This window comes from Zalophus californianus, chromosome 1 (assembly GCF_009762305.2).
Source record: "Zalophus californianus isolate mZalCal1 chromosome 1, mZalCal1.pri.v2, whole genome shotgun sequence".
Classification (NCBI taxonomy): Eukaryota; Metazoa; Chordata; class Mammalia; order Carnivora; family Otariidae; genus Zalophus; species Zalophus californianus.
Genome location: NC_045595.1, coordinates 62,055,182 through 62,072,981, shown reverse-complemented (window position 1 = coordinate 62,072,981; position 17,800 = coordinate 62,055,182). Strand labels below are relative to the sequence as shown.

Sequence of the window (17,800 nt, the reverse complement as noted above, 5' to 3'; positions counted from 1 at the left end):
ATGATATTTATGTTTCTCTGATTGACGTATTTCACTTAGCGTAATACCCATAGTTCCATCCACATCGTTGCAAATGGAAAGATTTCATTTTTTTGATGGCTGCATAATATTCCCTTGTATCTATATACCACATCTTCTTTATTCATTCATCTGTTGATGGACATCTGTGCTCTTTCCACAGTTTGGCTATTGTAGTATGTCAGTTCTTTCATGTTAAAATGTTTCATTAAAAAAAGTGACTAGTTAAAAAAAAGTGGCTAGTTTAGCTCATAGCTCAATTGGTTTTTCCCTAAGACAACCATGTGAAACTTTTTCTTTTGACTCTTTTCAGTTTATTGCATGAACGAGTTACACTAGTCCAAGTTAAAAGTAGACACCAAATGGTTTCATTACACAGGCTGTGAGATTTTTAAACTTGTGACAAGGGACAGAAGGGAAATTCTATCACTGCAAGGAAATCCTCACTTAAGCTTCAGTGAGCCAAAAGCACTTAAAACCCATGAACCTTCAGCTGGTTGTCCTGTCGGTCCAGGCTCTATGGGGAACTGGCATATGTTCTTGTGCTAGTGACCCTTTAGCTGAATTACTTCTTCATATTTTGAATGCTCAATTACAGGACCATTGCAGGCAAATTTCTTCTTAAACACCTTCTCTAGCTTCTTTTTATTGTAATCATCCTTGATCCCTTGGACAGCAATAAAGGTCTTCCTCCCATTTCTCTGTTGAATTCTTATATGGCTATAATCCTCAGTGCCAGCAGGAAGGAGATCATCACCCTTAATTTGCATCAGCAAAGGGGTAGAAAGAGTGGAGGTTCTTGAGAGTGGACATACAATGTGATTCCTTTTCCTCTGTGGGAGAAGACGGCAGCAGGACAGTGGTGGGATGGAGCGTCATGCAGTGAGGGAGCTCAATGATTGGGACCAAAAACCATTTGAAACCTTTTATGTGTACTTACCATTTTGTCACACAGAAATTAAAAAGATGTTTGTTCAAAAGTCAAGATTCAGTAAAATCAATAATTTGTTTCTGCTATGTCCAGGACATTCTTAAGTGAAACTTTTGGGGGTTTATTATTATTATTATTATTATTGGTTTTAAACACTGAGGGCATGGCATTGAAGGCTAAAATGACTCTTAAGTACAGTTTTGTCCCACTGCTTTTATTTGTGCTAAGGAACCAGCAGTTTTACTCACCATTTCTCTTGCACCATCAGTGGAAGTGTTAATACAGGAAAGGTAAATGACGTCTTTGTATTGAGAATAGTTTTGACCTGTTGAATCCCTAAAGGAGTCTCAGATGATTGTCATGGGTCTCTGGAACATACTTTGAGGACTGCTGGGAGATTCCAAGTGGCACATATCATGTTCTCACATTTACTCGATAATAATCCAACCACACAGCCCCACCTGACTGCTGCAAAAGTAGAGGCAGCTAGCTGCTCTCCAAAATCCATAGAGCCCTATTCTTCCTGGGCACACAGTTAGACATGTATGCCCAGGAAAAGACAAAAACATGAAATTTGGTGAGCAGCTAGCCACTTTTGCCATAGTCTGCCTTTCTGGTAACCAGATCACCATATTGGTAACCCTTATTTCCACAGAGAACACACCTCTTCCCCCAAGAGATAAACCAAATCCCATGCATTCACTGCATCCAGCTCCAAGTCTAGGATCTCTGGCTGATATGCAGTCCTCTCCATCGTATCTCCATGTGGTGCTTCATGATTTTGTTACCTTTCCCCAATTACTTCCCCTCTCCTTATTCGGATCAGGGACAGGGTGATTGCAATAAACAAAATTTGGGCAGGGGAAGATTGTAAGACACACAGTAGTCACTGTTCTATAGCAGTGATGAGATTCTGCTAGGCCAGCTTTAAGGAGGCCCCCTTGTGCCTTCAGTAGGGGAAGTTCCTACTCTGTTTTCTGTGAAGAACTCTCTTCCCACTGGTTTTTGGTAACCCTTAACTCCAACGTCTGGAAGGTTCTTCCTTGCCCATTATCTTTCATAACTAACCTGAAGTGGATGTTAGGGAATTTTCCTGTCTTGGGGTTTCTTCCTATTTCATAGTCATTTCTTACCTGTGCAGTTTTGGAGACCTGAGGATTAGTTTATAAGTGGTATATTTTAGGCCAAAATTTTGGATGAATTCTTTGACAGAATTTAATAACTCACTAGTGTTCTGATTTGCTTGATTCTAGTTAGTTCCCTGTGCCTGTAACCCCACCCACAGTTACTTCCTAGACTGCAGCCTCAGGCCTCCTGTATTTTACATTTGCCTCTATGCTTCTCTTTCTCAGTGGTATCTCTCCAGAGACATCTGCAACAATAATAGGCTTGGAAAGAAAGGGAGCAACTTTAGTCTTTGCTACAGGCCTTAGTTAATCTATTTAACAGAGAATTTCAAGCAATCTCCTTTAGCTCAAGATACTTTTAAGTTTTGGAAATTAGTATTTAGACATAATTGGCTTTTTCAACAGTCTAAGGCCTTCAGTTTCTGTGTTCTCTCCCCTTTTATTTCTGCTTGCAAGCCAACTAGTTTTTCCTGAGTACTTTCTTTGTTGTAATGCCTTGCTAAATACAGCAATGATAAGCCATTAGTCACTAATCTTTTGGCACTTTCTAACCTCTTCTCTAGATTAGATCTACATACCATGTCTGCTCTCCACATTACCACAGGCAATAGTGTCACATAGTTACCAGCTGTGTTTCCTGTGCTGTCGGCCACTAGGCAGATGTCACATATTTTAGATTTTTGTTCTAGAAGCACCCTACTTTAAGGTGTCCCTTTTTTTACTAGTGTAGAGTAGGCTAATGTGGCATATGTATTTAATAATCATCTAATGTCTAAAACACAACAGAAGTTTACTTACTGCTCTCTGCAGTTATTAAAGACCTGTTGGAAGGAAGCTCTACTGTTTGCAACCATGGCTTCCCTCCAGCTAGCCCCCTTCCTGTGGCTAGCTCTTAGTTATGTGGCTACTTGTACCTGCAAGGGAAGCTAGGAAATGAAATTTGAACATTGGCATTGACCCAGCATTGCAGCTTTTGAGTGTACCCTAAGAAAGCTCTTGCAAATGTAAACCAGGTGACATGTATAAAAATGTTCAGGAGTGCCTGGATGGCTCAGTCGGTTGGGTGTCCAACTCTTGATTTTGGCTCAGGTCATGATCTCAGGGTCATGAGATCGAGCCTCAGATCAAGCTCCATGCTCAGCGTGGGGTCTGCTCATCCGTCTCCTTTCCCCTTCTGTCTCTCCTCCTCCCCAGCTCGTGCTCTCTCCCTCTCTCTCAAAGAAATAAAAATCTTTAAAAAAATGTTCATAGCAGCACTATTCATAATAGCAAAAATACTGGAAACAACCAAATATTGACTGGAATATGGAATGTTATTAATGTAGATGATAAACATAATGTGATATAATGTATAATGTGAAGTATAAACATATAATGAAATGTATTAAAATCTCACAAAATGGCATGGATAAGTCTTAGTGTTATGATGCTAGTGGGAAAAAAGCTAGTTTCAAGAGACTATACAGCATGTACTATTTTTTTAAGATTCAAAATCAAAAGCCACATTTTAGTAATGTATACATTGACCCTGAAGGGAACAAAAAACAGAAATCATGAACATACTGGTTGAGACGTAGAGAACGGAAATAAGAGAGGAACACAAAGTAGATGCCATGATACTGGTAATGATCTAGTTTTTAAGTTTCAGTAGTGATTCATACACTCTTACTATTAGGGACTACAAAGTCATATATTCTTTGGTATGTATCGGAATATTCATAATAAAAAGATTTGTGATAAGTTTGAAAGATAAGAAGGTATGCTACATTTTAGTGTTTTCTTGAGTTGTCTCCTGATTAGATTTTTACTCATGTGCCTAACCACCTTGTTACTGCATCTTCCCTTGCCTGTCTTTTAGGGTTAGTTATCTCTAATCTTTATAAATATTTTGTTTCCCACTTCTCATTCAGAACTGTTCCCATTTGTTGTGTTCCAACCTTTTGAATCACCACTTACTAAGTGCACTGTTAACTTCTCAAATTACTTTCATTAAAATTCAGAGTTACTTTTTTCATCCTTTATTGTATTTTGATTCAATCTTAATAATATATTCTACCTGGGGCCAGGTAGCCACCCAGGTGGCTCAGTCATTAAGTGTCTGCCTTTGGCTCAGGTCATGATCCCAGGGTCCTGGGATTGAGCCCCGCATCGGGCTCCCTGCTCAGTGGGAAGCCTGCTTCTCCCTCTCCCACTCCTCCTGCTTGTGTTCCCTCTTTTGCTGTGTCTCTCTCTGTCAAATAAATAAATAAAATCTTAAAAAAATAATATATTCTACCTGGATTTCCTTTCCAGTGTTGACTTTGCAAATCTCCCTTCTCCAGTTCCATGGTGCAATGATCTAACCTTGGAAAATTTCACCTTTTCCATCATTCAGTTGACTTATATTTTAAAAGTCAAATATTTCTTCTAGAAACTCAATTGTGGATTCTTTAAGATCACTAGCATTATGGCAGAAGTAGATTCATCATAGTTTAAGCCTCTTGCATTTGCATGAAGTCACTGATCTTTGATTACACTCTTCTCGTTAAAATGTCTTTTAGGGTGCGGGGAATCAGTGAGATAGGTGATGGGGATTAAATAGTACACTTACCCTGGTGAGCACTGAGTAATGTATGGAATTGTTGACTCGCTATTTTGTACACCTGAAACTGCTTATAACACTGTTAACTATACTGGAATTAAGAACTTAATAAAACTCGTAAAAATTAAAATTAAGGGGTGCCTGGGTGGCTCAGTTGGTTAAGCATCTGCCTTCGGCTCAGGTCATGATCCCAGGGTCCTGGGATCAAGCCCCATATCGGGCTCCCTGCTCAGCGGGGAGCTTGCTTCTCCCTCTCCTTCTGCCACTCCCCCTGCTCGCTCTCTCTCAAAAAATAAATAAATAAATTCTTCAAAAAAATTAAAATTAAAAAAATGTCTTAAATAACTTTAGTCAGAAGCTGACTAACTTCTTTTTGTGATATGTTTTATTTTAGCTACTATTTAGTGTTCAATATTTATGATGAAATCTTTATTTGTAAGGTAGTAATTGAATAATTGGAAATTAACCACAAAAGTATCTGTTCTTTATTAGGAAATGTAATGATTGCAAACTTTAATAACTTAGTTTTTTAAAAAAGATTTTATTTATTTGACACAGAGAAGTGCCTCTTTAATAACTTAGTTTTAACTTCCCTTTAAAATATGGAGGGTCAAGCCTGCATGGCTCAGTCGTTAAATGTCTGCCTTCAACTCAGGTCATGATCCCAGGGTCCTGGGATCGAGCCCCATGTCAGGCTCCTTGCTCAGCAGGAAGCCTGCTTCTTCCTCTCCCACTGCCCCTGCTTGTGTTCCCTCTCTTCTGTCTCTCTCTGTGTCAAATAAATAAATAAAAATATTTTTAAAAAAGAAAAAAAAATATGGAGGGTCGAAACCAAAAAGAGACTAGATTCATGTGAAGCTAGTTTTGCTATTGTGAAGTCATTTTCTTTCTGTAGTCTTTTCTTTATTATATTTTAAATTAAAAAGCTTAACAGCTTTAGTAAGTGACACAATAAAAAAGATGAATAAAGAAAAAGATAAATCTGTTAACATGCCTCAGCTCTCACACACTGAGATAAAAAGTATAAATAGTGTGTATACTTTCAGAAACATTCCTGAAGTGGTTAACTCTTTTAGGGTTTTGTTTTTTTTTTCTCTTTTAGATAACATCACTAAACCAATGCTCTGAAACCTCAAATTTAATTTCCTAAATGAACATAATTGTTTTCTTTTTACTGATCTACCTTAGTATATGAGAATAGGCTTAATGGTCTTTAGAAAAAATTTTGCCTTCTCTATCCACATTTTAAAGACTACTCATTTGCACAAAAAAACGAAGCCCGTATTTTCATCTTTGGAGGCATTATTCTAAGTAGGTAGTTCTTTGAACAATGTAGGGAGGGCCTGGCATCACTTTTTGTTATTTGTTATCCTAGCTGTTCTAAGGATATGAAGGAAGTATATAAATATAGAAATGCCGAAAGTCATATTCTGGGTGTTACTACCACTCTTAACCCATAGCAATTCTTAGCAGAACAACTGACATTCATTTAAAGTTCCCCACACTTTCCTAAAGGCCTTAACGTTCTGCCTCTGTTGATTCAGTCTAAGGTTTACTAATGATTATTATTTTGGGGAAAAAAGGAATGTTTTCTGAGTACATTGTAGCAATTTCATAATCACTTGATACTGAAAACAATCTTTTCAAGTAAAAGAAACAGTTTTAATCAAAAATCTTAGGCTCAAAGGTTGAGTGACTTAATCAAGATTCCACAGTTGTTTAAAAACATGATATTTGGAATTTAAAAGGTCTGTGTGGATCTGAGACTTCAAGGCTTTTAACTTCAAGTCTCATGTTCTTCCTTTATAGCTAAATGTTCTTCACTCAACAAAAATTGTTTCCAGGATGTGTTAGTTTTATAATCTATAAAACAAACAGACTAAAAATCCTCACAAATCTCCATATATCTAACTATAAAAGATAAGGCATGTAATTTTTATTCTTTTTGGTAGAGCACAAAATTCCAGTTCAACAGGTTATTCAACACTATAGGTCATGTGTCTTATCAGAAATCTACTAGCTCATGTACCTAGTTTTCTTTGCTGTAGTAATAGAGGTGAAGGGTAGCTGACATTCTACTCCTAGAGCATTCTGTATACCATGCTGTTAATTGTTATCAAAGCAAAGGAACATCCTGTAACTTTATAATTGAGCTATTATGAAAACACAAGGAGAAACCGTGGTTATAATAGAACAAAAAAGCAAATACATAGTTCAAGAAAGAAAGAATCTTAGTGTACTGATAACTGGCAGTGGTTAGCAAATCAGCTACCAGACTGTCTATAATAACTAGTGGTGGGGATTTTAATGCCACCAGGGAAATAAGATGAGAGGCCTCACATGTACATGGAGAGGAATCAAATGTGTGACCACTACATAATGCAGAGACTCTGGAAAGGTTACCTCCACCCTGTAAGATGGGACTTAAATAAACAAAGAAAAGACCTTGCTTCTGCTTAGGGTTCTGGGGGGAAAAGGTCTTTCTTGGAAAATCTAATTTCTGTATGGATGATTCAAATTCCAAGCATAGAGATTAATGTAAAATTGATGCTGGAAATATGAAACCTTTGGAGAACTTGGCAGAATCAAATGTTAAACAATTTCATAGGGACATTTCACAAACCAAGATGCATGAGCTTTCCACACGTCAATAATCAGATGAAAATGGTCATGATAAAATATTACAAGTTACCTAAGGAAATGATCCACTATAAGGTAGAGTAAATGGATTAAACAGTTATTAGATCAAGCTAAAAATGGAATTAGGAAACTGGAAAATAGAGATGGGAAATTTAATATAATTCAGCAAAGAAATAAAAATATAGAAAAGGCTAAGAGACCCAAAAGGTGGGATTAGATGATTCAACATATGTGTAAAGGAAATTATAGACAAAGAATCTGGAGAAAATGTAGAAGAGGTAATATTTGAAGCAATAGTATTGAAAATATTTCAGAATGGAATAAAGATGTAAATCCTCAAGCTTAAGTAGCACAGTGGGTCCTGAACAGGATCAATAAAGTTTGTACGTAGGCACAATGAAACAGCAGAACTTCAGAGAATAAAATTACCTAAAAGAATTAACAATTAAATTTCCAATAGATCTCTCATCAGGAACAATAGAAGCAAAGAGTAGAAAAAAAATATTTTCTATGTGCCAGTGGAAATGTAAACCTAAAATTCTTTACCTACCTAAATAATCATTCTAGAACGAAAAGCCTTTTTCATAAAATAGTGTAGCCACTGTGGAAAACAGTTTTTAGCAGTTCTTCAAAAAGTTAGAATTTCCACATGACCCAGAAATCCTACTCCTAGATATATACCCAAAAGAATCGAAAATTCAGATACTTGTACACAAATAGTGTCATTGTAATAGCCAAAATGTGGAAACAACCCAAATGTCCATCAATAATGAATAAACAAATTGTGGTATATACATACAGTAGGGTATTATTCGGCCATAAAAAGGAAAGAAGTACTGATACATGCTGCAATGTGGATAAGCTTCAGAAACATTTTTGCTAAGAAATGAAGCCACACCCAAAGGTCACATATTGCATGATTCCACTTATATGAAGTATTCAGAATAGATAAATCCACAGAGACAGAAAGTGGGTCAGTGGTTGCCAGGGGCTAAGAGGAAGTGGGGATTAGAGGATGGCTGCTTAATGGCATGGTGTTTTCTTCTGGGGTAATGAAAATATTTTGAAACTAGCTGGAGGTGGTGGTTGTACAACATTGTGCATGAAGTAAATGTCACTGAATTGTATACTTTAATGGTTTTGTTATGTGAAATTTACCTCAGTTTTTAAAATCACAGGTAAAACGTTCCAACTTTTGGAACTCACCTGTCTGAATGAACTGTTAAAGGATAAAATCTAATAAGTTTGATCTCAGAAGGAATGTGTGAGAAACAAACTGGCAAACCAAATGTAACCATGTGGGTAAATATTGTTTAGTATTGACCTCAGAAAAAGAAAGAAAATATTGATAATATTGATAATAACTAACATGGAAGATTTCATGAACAATTCAAGAATAATTGTTAATGGATTCAGTTGGATGATGGAAAGATGGTGATCAGAGTTAAAGTGATTTAAGTTTTGGGGGGAGATATGTTGATTAACTTCGACTTTAGAAATATTAATGTAAGATAGGCCTTAAGATTAAAAAAAACATTATTATAGAGACTTCTGCTTTTGTTTAGGAAGGACATGAAAGACTTTTATGCTAATCACAATAAAAATTACAGACAAATTTAAAAGTCATACTTTCTATAGGGCAAGCAAAGAGCAGTGGACAAGAGGAGGTCTGAATGAACTGAATTTCTCAGAGAGACAAGCCCTATAAAGGGCTATCCACCACTATACCTGGTGGTGGATGCCTGGTCATGGTACAGATGGGCCTGCTCTAGACACAGGCTAAATCACCCATGCTTTGGAGACTCAAATGCAAGGACAAATAATTTGGTCTAGCAGTTCTTTCTCATTAGTTCCTCTCCACTCCTCCCTGGTCCCACCAAGTTTTGCCAAGAAGACAGGGATGGAGGAAAGGCTTATAAGCAGGGAGCAATTGTCTAGGCCATCATTCTTGCAATGATGGGATTCAGAATACTTGCCAGACTTAAATCCAAAGGCAAACCAGAGCTATCTGAAACTGCTTCTAGATCATAAACTGACAAGATATTTTTAATGTTAGGTATGGCTCAGGAAGTTGGAGATGAGCCAGATACAAGTGAAATTTAATTTTAGCTGTGACCCAGCTCCAGCTCAACTCAAGAAGGATTCTGGATGAGCAGATAGAGGAAACGGCTTGAACTCTGGGAAATAAGCCAAAATGATATGACATGCTTTACTCTTTTAGCTACAATATCTGGAATACAGCCTAAAATTATGAGACATACAAGTAAGCAGAATAATGTGACCCATGAGCAAGAGAAAGCAGTCAATGTAAGCAGACTTTTAGATGACCCAGTTATTGGAATTAGTATATTAGGACTTTAAAACAACTGTTACAAAACATTATAGATTATGATGTGTCTTCTCAGGAAAAGGAAACAAAAGCAAAAAGAAACTTTTGGGACTATACCAAAATAAAAAGCTTTTGCACAGCAAAGGAAACCATAAACAAAATAAAAAGACAACCTACTGAATGGGAGAATATATATGGAGAGGATATATCTGTAAGGGGCTAATATTAAAAATATATAAAGAACTCCTATAACTCAATACTCAGAACCCAAATAATCTGATTTAAAAATGGGCAGAGGACCTGAATAGATATTTTTCCAAAGAAGACATACAGATGGCCAACAAATACATGAAAAAATGCCCAACATCTTTAGTTATCAGGGAAATGCAAATCAAAACCACAGTGAGATACCACCTTACACTTGCAGAATGGCTATTATCAAAAAGACAAGAAATAACAAATGTTGGCAAAGGTGTGGAGAAAAGGGAACCCTCATATACTGTTGCTGTGAATATAAATTAATACAACCACTTTAGAAAACATTATGGAGTTTCCTCAAAATATTAAAAGTAAAAATACCATACAATCTAGTAATTCCACTAATGAGTATTTACCTAAAGAAAATGAAAACACTAATTTGAAAAGATATATGTACCTCTGTGTTTATTGCATCATTATTTACAGTAGGCAAGTTATGGAAACAACCTAAGTGCCCATTGATAAATGAATGGATAAAGGTGTGTAGTTGTGTACACACGTACACACACACCGGAAAGTTACTCAGCCATAAAAAACAATGAGATCTAGATATTTTTGACAACATGGATGGACCTAGAGGGTATTATGCTAAGTGAAATAAGTTGAAGACAAATACCATATAATTTCACTTACATGTGGAATCTATAAAAAAAAACAACAAATGAGCAAACAAAAAATAGAAACAATCATAAGTACAGAGGGGCACCTGAGTGGCACAGTCGGTTAAGTGTCTGGCTTTTGGTTTTGGTTCAGGTTCTGATATCAGCGTCCTGAGATTAAGCCCCATGTTGGGTTCCACACTCCGCACAGAGGTGGGATATTTCAGGAGATGGGGAAATTCTAAAAAGAATCAAATGGGATTTGTAGAACTGAAAAATACAGTACTAAAATTTTTTTTAAAAAATTGGTTAAGCTTTTCAGATTGGACACTGCAAAAGATAGGATCAATGAACTTCAACATAGAAGTTATGGATAATAAACATAGAAGTTTGGATAATAAAAGTTATCCAAAGTGACATACAGAGAGAAAAGAGATAGCAAAAACTTAACACATCATTAGTACCTTGTAATATCAAATGGTCTAACATATGTGTAATTGGAGGTCCAGAGAAAGAATGGGGCATAAAAAAGCTTAAAGAAACAGCCCCACATTTTCCAAATCTGATAACAGTCTACAGATTCAGGAAGTTTAGCAAATGCCAAATGAATAAATACAGTGAAAAATAGCACCTAAGTACACTATGCTTAAATTACTGAAAACCAAAGGTAAAGAGAAATCTTAAGATATATATATGGAATGATAATATGAATTTTCATTGACTTCTTGTAAGAAATAATTCAAGACAAAAGACAATGGAATGACACCTTTAAAGTGTAGAAAGATGTGATGAGCACTGGGTGTTATACTTAACTAATGAATTGCTGAACACTGCATCAAGGACTAATTATGTACTATACAGTGGCTAACTGACCATAGTTTAAAAAAAAATAGAACTACCCTGTGATTCAGCAATCACACTACTGGGTATTTCCCCAAAGAATGAAATAAAAAACCCACTAAAACAAAGGGATACATGCGCTCCTATGTTTGTAGCAGAATTATTTACAATAGCCAAGATGTGGAAGTAGCCCAAGTGTCCACTGATAGATGAGTAGATAAAAAAGAAATGGTATATTTATACAATGGAATATTATTCAGCCATACAAAGAATGAAATCTTGCCATTTGCAATGACATGAATGGAGCTAGAGTATCATGCTAAGCAAAATCAGTCAGAGAAAAACAAATACCATATGATTTCACTCATATGTAGAATGTCAGAAACAAACAAGAAAGAGGAAAAGAGAGAACAAATACAGACTTACCTATAGAGAACAAACTGATGGTTACCAGAGAGGAGGGAGTGGGGGAATGGATTAGAAAGAGAGAGAGGGCGGGGGGGGGGGGGGCAGAGGGAGAGGGAAAGAGAGTCTTAAGCAGACTCTGTGCTGACCGTGGAGCCTGACTTGGGCTTGATCTCAAAACCCTGAGATTATGACCTGAGCTGAAACCTAGAGTTGGATGCTTAACTGCCCAGGCCACCCCACAAAATTACCTTTTAAAAATAAAAGCATTTTCTGGTAAAGAAAAACTGTCAGAATTCATCACTGACATTCCCATACTGTAAGAAATGCTAAAGGAAGTTCTTAAGGCTGAAGGGAGCTGAAAATCATGTACAGGAAAGAATGAAGAACACCATAAATGGTAAGTATGTGGGTAAATATAAAATACCTTTTACCTCTTAAAAATTATTTAAAAGATAATTGTTTTAAGCAAAAATCATAACACTATTTGGTTTATAATATATGTCAAGTAAAATATATGACAACACAAAAGATAAGAGAAGATTAAATGAGAGTATATTATGGTTGTGGCTGTGGAGGTATATTAATTCAAACTAGACTGAAATGTGGATGTATTGTATTCAGAGCAACCACCAAAGACATAAATATCATTTATTTGGTTAAAGAATTCTTAAAAGGAGAGTAAAGGAATAAAGAGCAGTTGGGGAAAATGGAAAACAAATGGCAAGATGGTAGATTCAAGCTATATCCATGATTAAGTGTAAATGAGCTTAACACTCCTATTAAAAGACAAACTGTGTTAAACTGGAGTTTTAAAAATAACAGACACAGTTTGATCGAAAGTAAAAGATGGAAATATTAAAAGCTGTTGTGGCTATGTTAGCATTGACCATGTAGGCCTTAAGGCAAGGTGTGTATTAGACACAAAGAGACATTTCTTGGTGATAAAAGGTCAAGCAAGAGGACAGCAAGAGGAATCTTAAGTTTTGATGAACCTAATAAAATAAGTTGAAAATATATAAAGCAAAACTAAAGGGAAAAATAGACAAATCCATAATTATATGTAGAGCTTTAACATACTCCTGATAGACTTATAGTAACTGATTGAATAATCAGACAAAAAAATTAGAAAGGATATAGGAGATTTGAACTATACTTGACCAACTAGACATATATAGGACACTACATCCAATAACTGTAGAACACACTTTCTTCTAAAATGTACATGAAACACTTATCAAAATGGATTATATGTTGAGCCATAATGTGAATTCAACAAATTTCAAAGAATTGACATTATCTAGAGTATGTTCTCTGACAACAGTGGAACTAAACTAGAAATCAAGAACAACAAAATATTAAGCTACATATTTCTAAATTTGCGGATCAAAGAAGTTATCACAGTGGAAATCAGTATTTCAAACTAAACAGTAAAGTATGGCATATCAAAATTTTTGGGGTAGTGCTTAAGGGAAATGCTTTAAATACATGAATTAGAAAAGAAGGGATGAAAGTCAATGATCAAAAGTTCCATCTCAAGTAACTGGAAAAACAGCAGATTCAAAGAAACTATAATGAAGGAATTGATGAAGATAAGAACATAGATTAATGAAATAGAGAAATCAACAAAGATAATTTTTATTACTAAAATTGATAACTCTCTAGCTTGATTGATCAAGGAAAAGAAAAAGAAGTGATCCCAAAAAAGGGACATTACCAATTTTTAAAAGTAGTTATGGACATAATTATGGAATGCATTTGACAACTGTATGAAATTAGATTAAATGGGAAAATTCCTTGAAAAACACAGCTTTTAAACACCAGAAGAAATTAAAAATCTGGAGTTATCTGTTACTACACTTGCGTTAGCCAAAAGGCCAAGAAGCAATGGAAAATTATCTGTTAAATAGAATTTATTAATAAAATTTTCCTGCAGAGAACAAGCCCAGAAAGCTTTTCTTTGAATTTTTCCAAACATTTAAGGAAGAAATGATACCAATCTTACACAGACTCTTTCAAAGTATAGGAGCAGTTTTATGAGGCCAACGTAACCCTAATACCAAACTGAAGGAGGATGTTATAAGAAAGAATTACAGGTCAATATTTGTCATGAGTGTAGATGTAAAAATCCTGAATAAAACTAGCAAGTCAAATCCAGCAATATATAAAAAGCCTAATAATTATAACCAGTGGGTTTATTTTAGGAATATAGGATTTGTTTGTATATTTGAAAATCATTCCATGTGATTAAGCACAATAATCTGATTCTCCATTTTTGGAAACTAGAGAAAGAGAATCAGTAGAAGTCTAAAGCAAGCAAAAGAAAGGACCTAATAAAAAATGGAGCAGAAATCAATGAAATTGAAAACAATAGAGGAAGTCAATGAAACCAAAATTGGTTCTTTGAAAATATCAAAAAAATTGACAAACCTCTGGCCAGATTAAAAAGAATGAGAGAAGACACAATATCAGAAATGGAAGAGGGATCATCACTGCTGATCTCATGAACATTAAGAGGATAATAAAGGAATATTATGAGCTCCTCTATGTCCACAAATTTGATCACTTAGATGAAATGGACCAATTCTTCGAAAGACAAAAACTACTAACTCTTACACAAGGAGAAATAGATAAACTTAATGGACATGTATCGGTTAAATATATTGAACCAATTATTAATAACCTTCCCAAATAGAAAGCACCAGACCCAGCTGGTTACATTGGTGAATTCTGCAAACATTTAAGAAAGAAATGATAACAATTTTTTTAAAGATTTTATTTATTTGAGAGATAAAGAGCACGAGTAGGTGGAGGAGCAGAGGGAGAGGGACAAGCAGACTCCCTGCTGATTGGGGAGCCCAATGCAGGGATCCCAGGATCCTGAGATCATGACCTGAGCTGAAGTGAGACACTTAACCAACTGAGCCACCTAGGTACCCTGAAATGATACCAATTCTTTATGTCATCCAGAAAATAGAAGCAGAAGACTTCCTAACTCATTCTATGAAGATAGCATTACCCTCATACCCAAACCAGATAAAGACATTATAGAAAGGAAAAACTACAGAATATTATATCTTGTGAACGTAGATACAAAGTCTTCAACAAAATATTAGCAAACCAAATTGAACAATGCATAAAAAGAATTATACACCACAACCAAGTGGGATTTATTTGAGGTATGCAAGAATGCTTCATTCCAGAATTGAGGTAATCCATCACATCAGTTGTTTAAAGAAGAAAAAAATTATACGGTCATCGGTAGCTGCAGAAAAAGCATTTGACAAATACTAATGTCCATCATGACAGGAACTCTCATCAAACCAAGAATAGAGGGGAACTTAACCTGATCAAGAATATCTACAAAAAAACAGGCTGCCTGGCTGGCTTAGTAGAGCATGTGACTCTTGATCTTGAGTTCATGAGTTTAAGCCCCATGTTGGGCATAGAGCTTTACTACCTCACCCCAATGCTCATAGCAGCAATGTCTGCAATAGCCAAACTGTGGAAAGAGCTGAGATGCCCTTCAACACATGAATGGATAAAGAAGATGTGATCCATATATACAATGGACTATTACTCAGCCATCAGAAAGGATGAATACCCAACTTTTACATCAACATGGATGGGACTGGAGGAGATTATGCTAAGTGAAATAAGTCAAGCAAAGTCAGTTATCATATGGTTTCACTTATTTGTGTAACATAAGGAATAGCATGGACGACATTAGGAGAAGAAAGGGAAAAATGAAGTGGGGGAAATGGGAGGGAGAGACGAACCATGAGGGGCAATGGACTCTGAGAAACAAACTGAGGGTTTTAGAGGGGAGGGGGGTGGGGGGATGGGTTAGCCTGGTGATGGGTATTAAGGAGGGCACGTACTGCATGGAGCACTGGGTGTTATACGAAAAAAATGAAGGGCGCCTGGGTGGCTCAGTTGGTTGGGCGACTGCCTTCGGCTCAGGTCATGATCCTGGAGTCCCGGGATCGAGTCCCGCATCGGGCTCCCTGCTCAGCAGGGAGTCTGCTTCTCCCTCTGACCCTCTTCCTTCTCGTGCTTTCTATCTCTCATTCTCTCTCTCAAATAAATAAATAAAATCTTTAAAAAAAAAATGAATTGTGGATAACCACATCGAAAACTAATGTATGGTGACTAACATAACATAATAAAATAAAATTTAAAAAAATATGTCTACAAAAAACTTTCAGCTAACACTGTACTTAATGGTGAGAAACTCAATTTTTTTTCCCCAAGATCAGAAATAAGAAAAGGATGGCCACTTTTACCATTCCTATTTATCATAGGACTGGACCAGAGTCCTAGCTAATGCAATTAAATAAGAAAAGGAAAGAAAAGGTATACATTAGGAAGGAAGAAATAAAATTGGTCTTGTTTGTAAATGAAATGATTGTGTATGGAGAAAAATCCCAAAGAAGTGGCAAAACATTTCTATAACAAGCAATTACAGCAAATTCTTAGGATAAAGGTTAATATGTAAAAGGTCATTGCTTTCCTATATGCCATCAGTGAACAACTAGAAATTGAAGTGAAAATCAATACCATTTACATTAGCATAAAAAATGAAATACTTAGGTATAAATCTACCATAATTTGTATAGAATCTATATGATGAAAACTCCAAAACTCCAGTGAAAACAAATCAAAATCTAAATAAATGGAGAGATGGTATATATTCCTGGATAGGGTGACCCGGTGTTGTTAAAGTGTTCATTCTTCCCAAGTTGATCTGTAGAATCAAACATAATCCCAATCAAAATACCACCAAGTTATTTTGTGGATATCAACAAGCTCATTCTAAAGTTTATATGGAAAGTCAGAAGACTCGGAAAAGCCAGTACAATACTAAAGATCAAAACTGGAGGACTGACACTACTTGACTTAAAGACATTGTAAAGGCTACAATAATCAAGACAGTATGTTGTTGGTGAAATAATAAATAGATCAGTGGAACACAGTAAAGACCCCAAAAATAGAGCCACACAAAGTCAACTGATCTTTGACAAAGGAGCAAAAACAATTTTAAAAAATATTTTATTTATTTATTTATTTATTTGAGAGAGGGAGAACATGCATGAGCAGGGGGAGGGGCAGAGGGAGAGAGAATCTCAAGTAGACCCTGCTGAGTGCAGAGCCTGACGTGGGGCTTGATCCCATGACACTGAGATCATGACCCCAGTCGAAATCAAGAGTCGGATGCTTCACTGAGCCACCCAGGCAACCCAGGAGAAAAAGCAATTTAATGGGAAGCTCTCTTTTTCAACAAATGGTGTTGGAACAGTTGGACATCTATATGCAAAGGCAGAATGTAAACACAGACCTTACATCTTTCACAAAAATCAACTCAAAATGGATTATGGACCTGTATGGCAAATGCAAAACTAAAAACTTCTGGAAGAAGCATAGGAGAAAAAAACGTAGGTGGCCTTGGGTTTGGCAATGAATTTGTAAATACAATACCAAAAATATCCATCAATGAGAAAATTGGTAAGTTGGACTTTATTAAAATTAAAAGCTTAGAAAGAGTGTTAAGAGAATGAAAAGACAAACCACAGACTTGGAGAAAATATTTGTCAAAGTCATATGTGATAAAGGACCGATGTCCAAAATACACAACTCTTAAAATCCAACAAGAAAACAAACCAATTAATAAATGGGCAAAATCGGGGCACCTGGGTGGCTCAATGGGTTAAGCGTCTGCCTTTGGCTCAGGTCATGATCCCAGGGTGCTGGGACCGAGCCTTATGTCAGGCTCTCTCCTCAGCGGGAGCCTGCTTCTTCCTCTACCTGCTGCTCCCGTTGCATGTACTCTCTCTCTCTCTCTGTGAAATAAATAAAATCTTTTTTTTTAAATGGGCAAAATATTTAGACAGATACCTCACCAAAGAAGACATACACATGACAATGAGCATATGAAAAGATGCTTAGTATCATGTTTTTAAGGAATTAAAAACTAAACAATGAGATATCACTACACCTATTTAGAATGGCTTAAATTTAAAAATCTAACAATACTAAATGTTGACAAGATTCAGAACAACAGGGGCTCTCATT

The 17,800-nt window shown here is 36.1% G+C and overlaps 1 protein-coding gene and 1 pseudogene across 5 annotated transcripts in view; one reads left to right on the top strand and one right to left on the bottom strand.

Moving 5' to 3' along the window:
• The window catches only part of FBXL2 (F-box and leucine rich repeat protein 2), a 122,654-nt gene that overhangs the window by 46,776 nt on the left and 58,078 nt on the right, over positions 1-17,800 (top strand). The gene's annotated exons all lie outside the window — the stretch shown is intronic.
• LOC113918753 lies at positions 491-831 on the bottom strand (annotated as a pseudogene).